General features: G+C 36.9%; 1 protein-coding gene across 3 annotated transcripts in view; it reads right to left on the bottom strand.

Annotated features, from left to right (window-relative positions):
• LOC121314193 (semaphorin-5A-like) overlaps positions 1-13,330 on the bottom strand; it is a 135,888-nt gene extending 122,558 nt beyond the window's left edge. For all 3 annotated transcript variants that reach the window (XM_041247203.1, XM_041247204.1, XM_041247205.1), the window contains exon 1: positions 13,114-13,330. The gene's annotated coding sequence lies outside the window, so the exon portion shown is untranslated. The remainder of the gene's footprint in view (positions 1-13,113) is intronic.
• Positions 13,331-15,569: the final 2,239 nt, after the last annotated feature.

Here is a 15,569-nt window from a genome sequence, read left to right as displayed (position 1 = left end):
GTTTATGATCAGCTCTCATTTCAAAAGAACTACTGATATTTATTATCACTGGAATTTCTATAGTAAGTATTATGAGAAAAATGTCACTGGTTATACAGAACTAGGATTTCCCAAAGCAGTCTGAAATCCATTTTATACATGGCAGGTTTTACATGCCCATTCGCAATGAGTCATTTTCAATCTTACATTCTTGAAATCTAAAAAATGTCTGGTTCTTGTCAACACAAATTCTGTACTGTAAACCAACGCAGGTAGTCTATCTGTTATGAGCCCATTCTTACAATCCCTTCATAGAGGATATTTCTACTTTCTCTAAAGTCAGAAATCATGACATATGCTGGAGTGCGTCAGACTGATAATGGTAATCTTAGAACTCCCTTTCATTCTCACACTGAGAAAGCTTCATAAATCACCTACAATGATACTCCCTGCCATGAGAAAGACACCTAGTAAATACAAGATGAGGTCTGAGGCAGATCTGCTGGTGATTCAGTAGTGTAATAGGACTAAGGCTGAGCACAAACTAGCAACCCTGCACACCCCAACTGATCACTTACATTCATAGTTTTAGAGCTTTTAACCTCATCTCATCTCACCGACGAGACAGAATCTGTAACGGCAGTGTATCACGCAACACTGCATGCTATAATAGCCTTTAAAAAAAAACAGCTGTAAGTGCCAATCTGGTTCTGAGCTCGATTCACACCAGGGCTTTTGAGGTGTCTGGGTCAAACGAAATGCATCCCCAAGGAAATATCCCAGCACTGCATAGCTGCATATCTTGGATTTACTTACAAATTGTGTTATCAATGGAAATTAAAAAGGGTTTAAATCTTTTATTTCTGGTATGTGGAGTCAATAATCATTGTATTAATTAAATAATTAACTCTCAATTTTGGAGCAACAACACTTAAAATTATTGCAAAATAAAAAAAGGAAAGGGAAGGTAAACAAACAGGGCATTTCACAAAGCAATAGCAATATCTGCATTAGACAAAGCAATTAGACTTTTTCAGAGAGAACACTGAAGTCACTGGCCCCAGAGCGTCATTGCTTTGCTTACCATACTTCAATTTGATATCATCACTTATGGTTCTTTAAATATCATTCATTTGCAATAAGTGATACTAGTTGTGCTTAAATATTGTTTTACACTGTGTCAGTGATGCAGTTTGTGGAAGAACAAATGCAAAGAAACCTGTCTGTCTTTGTCCGAGTTCTCTATCACTTGTCAGTTAAATAGATAAATAAACAAATATATGAATAGATTTCAAGAAGTATAATACTGTGACTTACAGACAACTACCACAAAATGCACAAGCACACAGCATTCCGGAAAGAAACATGAACTGGCTCTTTGATTTTAAAACTATTTTTCCTTTTCATGTGTGGAGTGTGTGTGTTTTCATGTGAGTTTTGTTTTGTTTGTTTAATAGATTTTATTCCAGTATTTGAGATAAGTTGCATAGATGTTGTATTTATTTATTCATTGCCCTTACAACATGCAGCTGGTGTAAGGATAGGCACAGTACAAACAATTGCTGCTTCAAAATCCAAATTGCCAGCGGCCAGGCAGTTATTTTGCACTGCAGCCTGTGTAAGCTTAAGAGCAATACAAATTATTCAACACACACGAGCCACAATCAAGATAATGAGGGTTGCAATGTATGCTGCCTGTGCATCAGGCTATTTAGAGGCTACACTTAGAGCCCAGCGGTGAGGTGAGTTAGGAGTACAGAGAGCAGTAGGCGCTGTATGAGATTTGTGGAGCATGAAAATCAAACCAAACAAAAAATGTGTCAGAGGAAGGGCAGCAAAATGCTCTTGGTGCACAGAAAATAAATGTTTTCTGAGGAGGAGCTGAGAGTCCTTACGACTGAGGTCACTCAGCATTAGTTATTTAAAAACACCTTAGCCAACACCAGTTATGCTACCAAAGAGGCCATATGGTCCTCTATAGTGGAGAAAGTCAGTGCTGCCGGCGTTACCAGGAGGACAGTCAAGCAGGTAATGAAAAGGTGAAATTCAGCTATTAGGTCTAGGATGACCTGCGGGGTGAGACGATAACGCCTTCCAAACGCATCCTCCATCAGAGGAGGTGCAAAGTTTTTGGAGGGTCAGCAATTCCAAAGTGCAAGGCAAAATCCTTACGTCTCATTATATGCTTGCGCCCGCTTAGCATCCACATCCCTGCCCAATTCCAAGCTCTTTTCTTCATTTGAATACATTTCAATATCATTTAAATGGATTAATGATGGCAAAGTGCTAACTTGATAGCGGGTGCAGAACAGCAGGTGAAAACCATTCTTGACATACGCCGCATTTTTTTGTGGCCGCTAAAGTCCCACTAAACACGGTTTGCACATGCAAAAAGTCGATTTTGGCCGCAATATGGGTGTTTTGCAGCCACAAATTACTTTGTATGTATCCTCCTACAGCCCCAGAGTATCTTACAACCATATTCATACATTTAGAATAGAAACATATCTGTATATGAATATGAACAGTACAGTACTGTATCTGTAAAATAGTGATTCATTACATTTTGTACAGTAATCTTTTTCTTATGAAATATATCCAGTTTATCAGCAAGATCCTAGTTGAATCTGGCTTTTACATGGCTTACTTCATACTGTTTTTTTGTTGTTTTTTTTCCAGTGTGGCTGTTCTGGCCGTCATGGAAAGCAGTGTATTTATTTTTCTTAATCAAATGTAATACTGTATAAAGAATGACATAAGCTCGTCCGATAAATGATTTCTGAGTGACAAATCTTTTTTTTTTTTTTTTTTTTGTATATATGGCCAGTGAAATTGAAATAAGAAATAAACAACTGCAGTGTGTACATTACAAGAAGTCATGACTCACTGTCAAGGACACTTTGCAAAGAGGCAAAGTGTAATCACACTGGAATCACTGTGGCAAGTGCAAATGTGACTATTGTACAAAAAATTACCTTCATTAACTAAAATCAAAACAATTTTGACACTGAAGAAAATTATATTCAATAGTGTTTATAGTGTTTCAATAGGGTAGGTGTTGCCAGTTTTCAATTATTTTTGTTTGTAAAACTGTAAAACTAAATAAACAAGCCTGCTGTGTAATTTCAACTTGTCATACATTCCAACAAAATATGTCCCAACAAGTTTTTTTTTTCTTTTGTAACAGCTTGTTTTAAACAATTCACTACTGCAAGTTGTTCTTCTGAACCTTAACAAAGTCCATTACAGTCTTTTGTTTCAGTGAGGCAAAATATGTTTGCTGGGCTTCACTAAGTAATGCTAATACTAATTTTACACAATCCTTTTGCTGTTCAAACCAAGACATGAATCCTCACATCTGTAGCGCTACTGTCTTAGCGTCGACTCAAGTTAGACTGATGCATACGTCTTTGTGTGTGTGTGTGTGTGTGTGTGTGTGTGTGTGTGTGTGTGTGTGTGTGTGCGCACCATGGGCATTAAGTCTACATTGGCAATAATGTACTGTATTTCAGAAATAAAACTCGTCAGGGAGCTGAGGATAATTTAAGTCGTAGGTGAACGGGCTATGGATAAATGAAGTTCTGCTGTATATTTATATATAGTAAATATGGACTGGAGAGGAGGCATACTTTGGGAAACTATGATCTCCAAGGCAAGAACTATAGTTACCAACAGGGGACTATAATGCCCAAAGCCGCAAGCTGAGGGCATTGTCCCCTGGAGGTAACTATAGTTCTTCCTGATGGGCCTTTAGTTCCCCACTATGAGCCGAGGTCTGCAGTCCATATTTTCTTTATGAATCAGTCAACAAAGTAATGTTTTTGAAGTCCATAGCGCATAGTTATTAAACTATTTGTGGTATGGAACTGTCCATCTGACTTTCTCATTGTGGTATAGAATTCTCAGAGGAGTCCGTTGAGTTTGTGAATGCCATTTCACTCCGATACACTCTTTGTTGTCTACAAATATTTTTTACCTTTCAAGTACAGTGCAATTATTACACAATTATGAGGACCCTCTGTATGCACCTGAACTGGCTTATAATATAAATTTGGTCAAGTAAAGCTTAAGTTGAATGGTTTGTGCAAATGTTCTCCTGGGACATTGCAGCATCATTAAATATTATAAATATGAGTAGCAGTGGCAAACTTTTGTTCCGCTACCAGGAAGAGCCATGTTATGGCTTCTGGTCAAGATTTAACACTAGTCATAATTCATGCATTTTATATTGTAATACAATTAAACTTCTGGAAAGCCAGACTTGGTTCCTGATGCATGATTAACTCAAGCCTCTTCAAAATCATTTGCCTCCATTATTTTGTCAGGACAATGCAGGTTTTGACACAAAACCAGCATTTTGCACCCGACTTTTGTTTCTGTGGCAACCTATAAACTTGCAGAAATTGACCCTTTATAGACGGCACAAGAAAAAGTTTTATTTTCTGAAGACTTTTTTTTTGTTGAAATTTCCATGGCAGACTGTAGGCTCTTTAACCAATTCCCAGTTGACTAGATGAAACCATAGCAACCTGACAATGCCTTGAGGCATATTTTAAAGAACAATCAACACCAACAGAGCTTAGGGCTTTTGACAGGTGTAAGCTGGGAAGTAATAGCTTCATTTTATAACAACAAAATGCAGTGCAAGGCAAAGAATGTTCTCGAAATGCCACCCTGGTTAAAAACTAGCAACATGCCTCAAGACTGGCATGCCATCAGGGCAGATTGCATTGATACAGATCAGAAACAAAACTCTGTTTGATAGCACTATGTAACACAATTTTTGTTCCTGGGTAGTAAGTGTTATTTCCTAATTGCTTATGCCTCAAAAGTATAGAAAATGTCTATTATTCCCCACAAACTTTGCTTTTGTGACCAGGACAGTGATATTTCAAAATATCACTGTTTCCAGTGTTTACAGTATAATCGCAAATCTCGAAAAACTACTCACTTCTAAATCTTTTGTAGTCATTTGTGTATTACTTTAGTATAAATACATGTTAATTTGGATTGATATGTTGTTTTTTTCTGACTTTATGTGAACGAAAAGACACACATTTGCCCGTTTTCCCATTGGAAATAGTGATATTTTGAAATATCACTGTCCTGGTCACAAAAGCAAAGTTTGTGGGGAATAATAGCCATTTTCGACGAGACAGACAGGATTCACAGATGGTCACCAACCCATTAAGTGGTCGATTTTCCAGGTTTTTTGCTACATAGTATTTTTTTTTCTCAGAATGGAAATACAAATACACATTAGAGTATGGTACAACATTAACAAGTATAGCGGATGTCATGATGATTCATGACATACCGAGCCCGTGGGCAAAGTTGTAATCCTTCCCGTGTATAGCTCTCATGACTGAAACACATTATGTATTAGTTTTTCATGACATATCTTGTATCACACATGCATACATTTGCTATACATAAGATATCCATAATAATATACTCAAGCTACCCTAACTGATTTATGGGTATTGTATGGTAATCTCTGTATGTGTACTAGACAGTACTGAGTATGTAGTCTTTCTGAAATTCTATTAAAATATTCTCAACATGTCAAAAAGGTCACCTGACCCCAAAATGGTGGCCATCTGAGGTCACAGGTCAAAGGGTGCCATTCAATTTTACCCTCAGTTTCAACAACATCGAAATGATTGGCTTAAATGGTACCTAAGATATTAGCAGTATCAGGGGTGTAGGCAGCGTGCAGCAGGTTGACAAACTCATACAAACTTCCCTTACATGGATGCTTAATAATTACAAAGCAAACCTGAACATCACATGTATTGCTTGAATCATTAGTCATTATTGTTTCCTGGTCAGATTGTGTCAAATTAGAATATTTGTCAGTATGCTAGTAAGAACACAAGGTTCCAACACAATAATGTGTAATTGTGTCACTTGCTCTCTGACTGTCTACATTGTGTTCCACGGTTTATAAAAGGATAACTAGGGGTCTTTGTGTCTAAGAACACTCCCACCTCTTTCAGCAGAGGGTCTGTGGTGAGAGAGCCTAGAAAAAGAAAGGAACCACCACTCCTAAAACACACTTTTGCAATGTGCAAAAAGCTAAGTGATGTTAATAAAATAAAAACACTGAAGTTTAAAAACAACTGTTAAAAAATAAACTTGTTTTACATTTTTTTTAAATTCTGTTTTGTTAACATTTTTTCAAGAATTGAAACTAAACACTGCTAGTTCTACAATTTCTGTTATGTACACCAAAACTGTACATATACTGTAAGGCAATAATTCTAACTGAGGTTTCTGCTGACCCTGATGAATCACCAGAAACCCTTGATAAAATGACAGCCTTATTATGCACAGCTGGATGTTTCCTATTCCTATTATTATTATTATTATTATTATTATTATTATTATTATTTACATACATTTTGATAAATTAAGCAGCAGGTAGCAAATTGAACGATTAGTTACCTTAGCCAGAAATGAAAAACATGTGCTTTAATAAGCATTTATGACTAATGCCAAACCTTACTATCAAGGTTGTTAGTAGCTTATTGATCCCAGAATCTCATCAAGCAGCTTTTTGAAGTATCCCAGGGTGTCAGCTTCAACAACATTACTGGGGAGTTGATTCCAGACCCTCACAATTCTCTGTGTAAAAAAGTACCTCCAATTTTCTGTTTTGAATGCCTCTTCATCTAATCTCCATTTTTGACCCCTGGTCATTGCTACTTTTTTCAGGTGAAAAAAGTCCCTTGGGTCGACATTGCCAATACCTTTTAGAATTTTGAATGCTTGAATCCGGTCGGCGCATAGTCTTTGTTCAAGACTGAATAGATTCAATTATTTTAGCCTGTCTGCATATGACATACCTTTTAAACCCGGAATAATTCTGGTTGCTCTTCTTTGCACTCTTTCTACAGCAGCAATATCCTTTTTATAGCGAGGTGACCAGAACTGAACACAACATTCAAGATGAGGTCTTACTAATGCATTGTACAGTTTTAACATTACTTCCCTTGATTTAAATTCAACACTTTTCACAATATATCCGAGCAACTTGTGGGCCTTTTTTATGGCTTTCCCCTCATTGTCTAGACGAAGACATTTCTGGGTCAATAAAAACTCCTAGATTTATCATAGATTTCATCTTCAATTTCAGTCTCTTCCATATGACATTTATAATGCACATTTGTATTTCCCGTGTGTAGTACCTTACACTTTTCTCTATTAAATGTAATTTGCCTATTAAATGTATCTCCATGCTCCGTAACTCTGAAATGTTCCTGACTATATATGTATCAGCATCATAATATCAACTGACATAAACAGAGGCTACTGCAATGAGTCTCGTAGAATCGGGGCCTGTTATACCTGGATCTTGACTCTACGCCTAACCTGAAAGTCTCAAAGACTTCCTGGTCCTATAGCTTTATGTAGGGCGTTTCTGTAGCCTCTGCTGGCTTATTCTTCCTCTGTTCACAGCCACAAACCCATAAATCAAACCTGTTTTGCACTTCTGGTACACAGTTCTCAAATGTGGAGTTTTGATAGAAACATGTGTTATAACAAACATAGTTTATTATACTAACGCTTAAGTTTACATGTCTTACTCTCAGGAAATGTGTTATACTTGAAATTTCTAGGTAATTTCACCAAACAGTGTCTTGAATTTTCTGGGTCAAAGCATGATACTGGCTGCTAGTTAGTTGGTTGCTGACAGGAAAGAAGGCCCTGAGAGCATAGGGATAATTTCATTGTCCAGTGAAATGATCATAAAAGTGTGAGCCTGTCTTTAGATATTTGCCAAAACATAGAAGTCTTTCAAAATAACACATCTGAGACCTTTACAGTGTTGTGTATATATATATATATATATATATATATATATATATATATATATATATACACAGTGCCTATAGAAAGTATACCCCCTTTTTTCACATTTTGTTGTGTCAGTGCCTCATGCATTTAAATGAAAAAACTGAAAGATCATAATTGGATAAGTCTCCACCCCCCTGAGTTAATACTTGGTGGAAGTGCCTTTGGCAGCAATTACAGCTGTGAATCTGTTGGGATAGGTCTCTATCAACTTTGCACACCTAGATTTGGCAATATTTGACCATTCTTCTCTACAAAACTGTCCAAGCTCTGTCAAGTTCCTTGGGGAGCATTGATGGACAGCAATCTTCAAGTCATGCCATAGATTTTCGATTGGATTTAGGTCGGGGCTCTGACTGGGCTACTCAAGGACATTTACCTTTTTGTTCCTTAGCCACTCAAGTGTAGTTTTGGCTGTGTGCTCTGGGTCATTGTCATGCTGAAAGGTGAACTTCTGTCCCAGTTTCAGCTTTCTTGCAGAGGGCAGCAGGTTTTCCTCAAGGACTAATCTGTAATTTGATCCATTCATTTTCCCTTCTATCTTGACAAGTTCCCCAGTCCCTGACGATGAGAAACATCCCCATAACATGATGCTGCCACCACCATGCTTTACAGTAGGGATGGTGTTCTTTGTGTGATGCACTGTTGGGTTTGCACCAAAAATAAAGCTTTTCATCTTTTTGCCACATGGCTACAGAATCTCCTGAGTGTTTTTCTGCATACTTCAAACGGGATTCAAGGTGGGCTTTCTTGAGTAATGGCTTCCTTCTTGCCACCCTACCATACAGGCCAGATTTGTGGAGTGCTTGGGGTATTGTTTTCACATGCACACTTTGACCAGTCTTGGCCATAAAAACCTGCAGCTCTTGTCAAGTTGCCATTGATCTCTTGGTAGCTTCTCTGATCAGTCTCCTTCTTGCTCAGTCATCCAGTTTAGAGGGATGGCCTGATCTAGGCAGGGTCTTGGTGGTGCCATACACCTTCCACTTCTTAATAATCGTCTTGACTGTGCTCCAAGGGACTGTTCTCCATGGCCTTTGATGTTTTTTTTATACCCATCCCCTGATCTGTGTCTTTCAACAACTTTGTCCTGGAGTTCTTTTGAAAGTGCCTTGGTGCTCATGGTTGAGTCTTTGCTTTGAAATGCACTACCCAGCAGAGGGAACCTACAGGAACTGCTGAATTTATCCTGAAATCATGTGAATCACTACAACTTAACACCAGTGGAGGCCACTTAACTTGGTGTGTGATTTTGAAGGCGATTGGTTACACCTGAGCTAATTTAGGATTGCTATTACAAGGGGGGTGGACACTTATCCACCCAAGCTATTTCAGTTTTTATTTTTAATTAATTTTTTTTACAAATTTCTAGAATATTTTTTTCACTTGGAAGTTGTGAGGTAGGATGTATAGATAAATCTAAAAAAAAAAAAAACAATTGTAATGCATTTTAATTACAGGCTATAAGGCAACAAAAGGTGAACATTTTGAAAGGGGGTATGGACTTTCTATAGGCACAATATATATATATATATATATATATATATATATATATATATATATATATATATATATATTACACACACACACACACACACGTTATATACAATCCCTTTTACTTGGGGCTAGTAACCTGTGAAGGCAAGCAGCACTCGGAATATATTATGTGTGTCTGAGCCTATTGCACTGGGCAACTGCAAAACACAAGGTATAAAATGATTCTTCAATGCAGCAAAAAGTACTGTACTTGCAGGTTGAGTAAATGCTACCAACAATCCCTGGGCATTCCTTCTTGGGCAATATAGCAATAGCCCTCCTTGTCACTCCTTTCACATACAGACCAGCTCCCAATGAAGACCAATCTCTGTCAGTCCCTTTCTATTAGGATCAGCTCTCTTGTAAGACCATTCCTCAGTCAGTGTTTGCAAAGCGGAATCCTACTGCCCACCTGTTTAACTTCAAAACAACTTCTGAATGGAGAAGTAATTTCATCCAGGTAAAATACAACGTTTCAATAAAGTTTACTTATTTAATACCTTTATCAGTAGGAAATGAAACTTCTATCAAATATAGGTATAGATGAACCATGGTACCCCCCATAACATTACAGGTAGGGCTAATTCATTTGTTAGGTTCATGATTATAAAACAAGCAGATTGGAATACAGATCTTAAACTACAGATCAGCTCCTCAATTATTACACCTTTGTTAAGTTTGGTTAGTGCTGTGGATTACTGTAACACATCTTTTCTTTCACAATTTTCCAATGCATGTCAGCCTCCAACAGTTTAGTATTCTGTCACTGCTTGTCTTGAGACCGTGTTGGCAATGATACATTGCTCCAACCTGGAAAAATATATTAAAAAAACAAAAACAACATAAAATAAATCATATCAAATTTATTATGCTGCTTTTTTACTATACTCCAAAGGTGATAATGAGATGTCCCCTTTTTTAATTGTGAGCATTTGTCTAAATAAAGACACTTCAACAAGCAATTATAAATTGAGTGGCGCTCAAAGCAATGTATCGCTTCAGGGGATTAGTCATTACTCTACCATACGGTGACATTATAAATGCATTACTAATAGCTGTCCTTTGTCTTAACCCTCTTCAGAAAACCTCATAGAACTCCACAGCCAGCTTAACCACAGTAAGAGGCCCCCAGCCTCAGCTGGAGGCATCACAAAGACAGGAGAGATGTTCCTGTCACAAAAAGAGTCAAGTACGCAGTGTTTAATGTTGGAGAGATTTTGCCCTGATCTCTTATCTCCTAGAAAGGGCTGTGTTTCACAGCCGCTAAACTTGAACTGCTTCTACAATGAGTTGTAAAAACTGCACAAACACAACCATAATAACAAATTGAGCAGTCAATATGTGGAAATTTGGCAGTATGAATGTAAAGAAGTTTCAGGGTTGTTCTTTGGACATCACTGATTTTAAGAATCAGAATGTTAACTACTGTAAAAGGCCTGGGAAGGGCTTTGCTTGGGAATTTCTTTCAGGTATTCTGTATCTCATTAATACAATTTTGCTTTAAACAACATTAATGCAGAAATGTTAAAGAATGGCTAACCTGTATAAACATGTTTTTTTAATATTATATATATATATATATATATATATATATATATATATATATATATATATATATATATATATATACACACACACACACACACACACACACACACACACACACTGCTGTGCAAATGACTTAGACATGTTGCATTTTTCTACTCTGATGCATTATGAGCGGCAACAATTTACTCAAAGCCTCCACTGGTGTTCTCTAACATCGAGTGAAATAGCTTGCATTACTTGATTTTCAAAGTGTGGTATGCGAAGCATAATCAACAAGTACTGAGAAACATTATCTGTATTTGACAAAGCCGCGACTGGAATACCCTAAAAGCTGTCTAAGAAGGATGAGCAATACTTGAAGATAACAGCCTTAAGGAATAGAAAGAAGACAAGCGTTGAATTGATAACAGAACTGGCAGAAGGCACAAGTGTCGTTGTCCATCAAATCAACAGTACGAAGGTCACTCTTGAAATCAGGACTTAAAGGATGTGTTGCAGTAAGAATACCGCTGTTAAGAAAGGGGAACAAGACTAAAAGGCTAAAATATGCACAAAAACACAGAAATTGGACTATGGAACAATGGTCAAAGGTGCTTTGGGCTGTTGGTGGATGGACAACGACACCTGTGCCTTCTGCCAGCTGTTGTCAATTCAACGTTTGGTTGTTATAACAGTAGAAAACACTAGTGGAGGCTTTGAGTAAACTGCTAATGCTCATAATGCACCAGAGTAGAAAAATGCAACATGTCTGAGACTATATTCCTGTTTATTCCTTGTTTGACTATATTCCTGTATATTCCTTGTTTGACTATATGCCTGTATATTCCTTGTCTGACTATATTCCTGTATATTCCTTATTTGTTCTTTGTTAATTGACTTTTTCTTAGGACCTATGTCTTTCTTTCAATGAAATCATGTTATATTCTATTTTTTTTTTTAAATCAATTATAATGTTGTCCCTCCTGTTGCAAAGATGATGTGGATATGATGGCTTATAAAGCTAAATGTATCAAACAAATAGCATAATATATCTGGAACTAGATATTCACCTCTTGAGAAAGAACCCTGTGTCACCAGTTACTAACAAGTGTTCAAGATTTAAAGTCTGTTTTTTTTAAAGTATGGAACTTTACTCTATACTGTTGTACCAGTTACAATGTAGAACAGTTTCACTATTATCAAACTTTATGTAATCAATCAGAACATTCTCTAAATAACTAGTGGTATTAAAGGGTTAACTTGTGAGCTAAGAAGTTGATTCTTCCACAGGCACAATGCCTTGTCTGTCTTTATCGACTTTGATTTCCTGACAACCCCTTGCATGCCGTAATGTGCATATACGTTATATGTATATTTTAACTAAATGTGTGCTATCACTATAAAAATAAATAGATAAATAAAAAGCACCTTCATGATCAACCGGTAATAAAATATATTGCTGTTTCACAAGGCTTATTCCATAGACACATTTTTGTCAAGGCAGTTTCTTCTCAATACAAAAAAAAGTTATTACAGAAATACCTTTATGTATTTTATACAAATCCGGGTTAAAAAGAAACCAAGTGTAGTCAACACTCAATTGTACAATACAAACACTGAACACGACGTGAATCAAATGTCACACGCTCATATTTGTTCCACTGCTCTACAGATCGCTGGTTCAAGGCAAAGCTCTCGTCAGCAGCACCCCCTAGTGGTGGACTATGACATACATCGGGAACTTCAAACACTGTACAGAACCTGTGAATCGCTATACCTGAAGTACAAACACAATTTAGAAAGACAGCAATTTCCAATTTCAGTCCACATCAAATGAGTGGCATTAGCGGTATTAAATGTCCTTCAATACCGCATTGGGCATTGCTTATTAGTTTCAAAGACTATGTAAGTCAAATTTATTCAAAATAAATTACAGTACAGAAATAGAAAACGTCGCATTTTACTACAGATTATACAAGTACATAAAAACAGTGAAATAGACACAAGCATACTGAAAGCAAGCGACCAGCTATACTGTACTTTTAACAAATCTATACAAAAAAAATAAATAAATAAAATGCTGCAGAGTCACGTAACTATCTAGCTTGATTTTTTGTTTTAAGGTAGAGGTGGAAACTATTGTTCTACTAAGCATGATCGTTCCCTAAGGTTTTTTTTTTTTTTTTCCCAAGAAAATTACATATTTGAACTTACGAAGTGAGATCTCCAACTATCCCAGTTCATCTAGTTGGAAAGATGCAGCAATGCAGTTAAAAATAATGCTGTCAACACAAATGTGCTGGATGAAAAGTTACAATAATCCAGTTTATGTACGTGGTCCGACAGTGCAGCCCAGAAACTCTGTCACTTAATTTGCCTCCCCCTGTATCTTCTCTATCTCACTGACTCTCTCCAGATTCCAATATCTCTATTTCGGAATCCACTTACTCTTTGAAATAGGAGACCAGACACCCACTTACTACTAACAGTGGATGCGACCGTTCAGTAGGGGAGAGCTGTGTTACTAAAGTCAGCAAACTTTGCATTATAAGAAGCGGCACGTATGTATATACATATAGCTAAAAGTTATATGTTCTGTTTAGTAAGTGTAACGTAATTTGCTTGTTCTTTCTGTTGTGTAATATGTATAAATATATTTTAAAGTTAAGACTCCCCTCTTGTTTCGTGAATGCCCTGACCATACATGGTCCATTCCAACTTCACTTCAGTAGTCTGATACGTGGCACAAAGGTCGGAATAGATTATGCGAGGTGTAAAATAATAATAATAATAATAATAATAATAATAATAATAATAATAATAATAATAATAATAATAATAATAATAATATAATAATTTCAATAATTAAATTTAATCATTGTTGTTTAATTTAATTTTAGTAAATGCATTGTTTTTTTAACTGAAAAAAAAAAAAAAATACCAGTTTATATATACACTGATATGTAATGATGTAATAAATAAATAGTAGTAAACAAAATAATATAATTTAGATATATCAGTGTGTCTGTTTTTATATGTGAGTGGTGACTACCCTCCATGAGTTACAAATTGTGGTTTTATTTTTAATTGGACATACCACCCTGTATAAAAAAATGTAAAATAGATCTAAATATGTTCTAACCACTCTGAGATATTTGAAGTGTAAATATATCACGGATATAGAGCATATATTATTCTAGATAGCTAACAGAGTAATTAATGTGTGGTATATTTGAAGGATACTTATTTTTCATACGGTACTAAAAACGTGTATTTTCTAGAATGTGTCCCTATGTAGAAACGTGTCATTAACATTAGTCGCACAAGTAAGATTTGTTTAATGCTTTTCCTTTTTTTTTTTTTTTTTTTTTTTGCTACTACTTTTGAAAGCTGTTGAAACATTGCTACCAGCTGGTGTTTTCCCACATCACTTGTTTGGTAACACTTCATTTACAGACAACTTAGTAAAAGTGCGTGTGACTATCGATGAGTTAAAGGGCTAACCCTGGCTCTTTGTTCTGTGCGTGTCCGGACTTTGCTGAACTGTGGCACTGCAGTGCGCTTGTGCTGGAATCGTACCATCTGCAGCGTTGTGTTTTACTGTTTGGAACTATGCATGCAGCTCTGCACCAGCAATGCAGGAAGTGCCGCTGAGGATTCGGGGGTTCATTGGGTGCACCTGGCAGGAGCTGGGAGAAGATGCTTGGACAGCCTCCTGATTGAATGGTATGCTTATTACTGTACCACACTATTGCAGTGTTGTGCAGCTCCACCCGGGTCAGCAGCGACCCACCTAAGGATGTGGATCATGACTTTTCGACCCGGGTCGAGGGAGACAAAATGCATGATGGGCGTTTGTAAGCGGATGAAGTAACAAGCAGCCTCACCTGCATGAAGGTTTCACTTCCACACGGAAGCTGCGAGCCATTTCTGCTTATTTTGTTTAGTCATAGTTCTGTTGATTGAGACACATCATGAGCCAGATTGTTGCAGGGATGGCGTAGAGGGATGATAAAACATAATCAACATTTGGGCCAATGATTAAATCCAGAGAAGCTTGGATGGAAGCTTCCGTAACTAGAATGCCATCTTGAAAGCCTGAACAAATGGATGCGTGGTCATATGAACTTTGCTGCTCCCGGGGCATTGCTGGGGCACTGGACCCTCCAATAGTCATCTCCAAAATATTGACTTCTGTTATCAATGTATTGTGTTTGCACTTTCTGTCGCTGACACTCACAAACATAACGTGCAGTTATAGACATGTGTGCACTCAGTTTGTACACATTCCCCATAACGTGCAGTTAAGAACTGGAGCTTGTCCCCTTAATGTTTGTGTCCAGCTGCAGTAGTATAATTAGTGGAAAAACCGTACATTTTTGCAAAGAGAGAACATTGATTTAGCCAGTGCAGTAAGTGTCATATACAGCTGTTTAAAAGTTTTGCAAAAGTGAGTACTTTTTAAAAGCTGAAAATCAAGCTAATGATCTGAATCTGCAAATGTCAACATTCAGGAAAAGGCACCCTACAAAAACAATGGAACATTTTTATGGGACTCGCACAGCCAGAATCCTACGTTTTTTTAACCTTTGCAAGAGAAATATAAATTCCATAGGTTTTTTTTGTGCTTGGTGCTGTAATAAGTGAGATCGACAGTACAGAAATAGCCT

The sequence above is a fragment of the Polyodon spathula genome, chromosome 4 (assembly GCF_017654505.1).
Source record: "Polyodon spathula isolate WHYD16114869_AA chromosome 4, ASM1765450v1, whole genome shotgun sequence".
Taxonomy (NCBI): domain Eukaryota; kingdom Metazoa; phylum Chordata; class Actinopteri; order Acipenseriformes; family Polyodontidae; genus Polyodon; species Polyodon spathula.
Note: the sequence above shows the minus strand (reverse complement) of the source record. Positions and strands in the feature narration are given on the sequence as shown.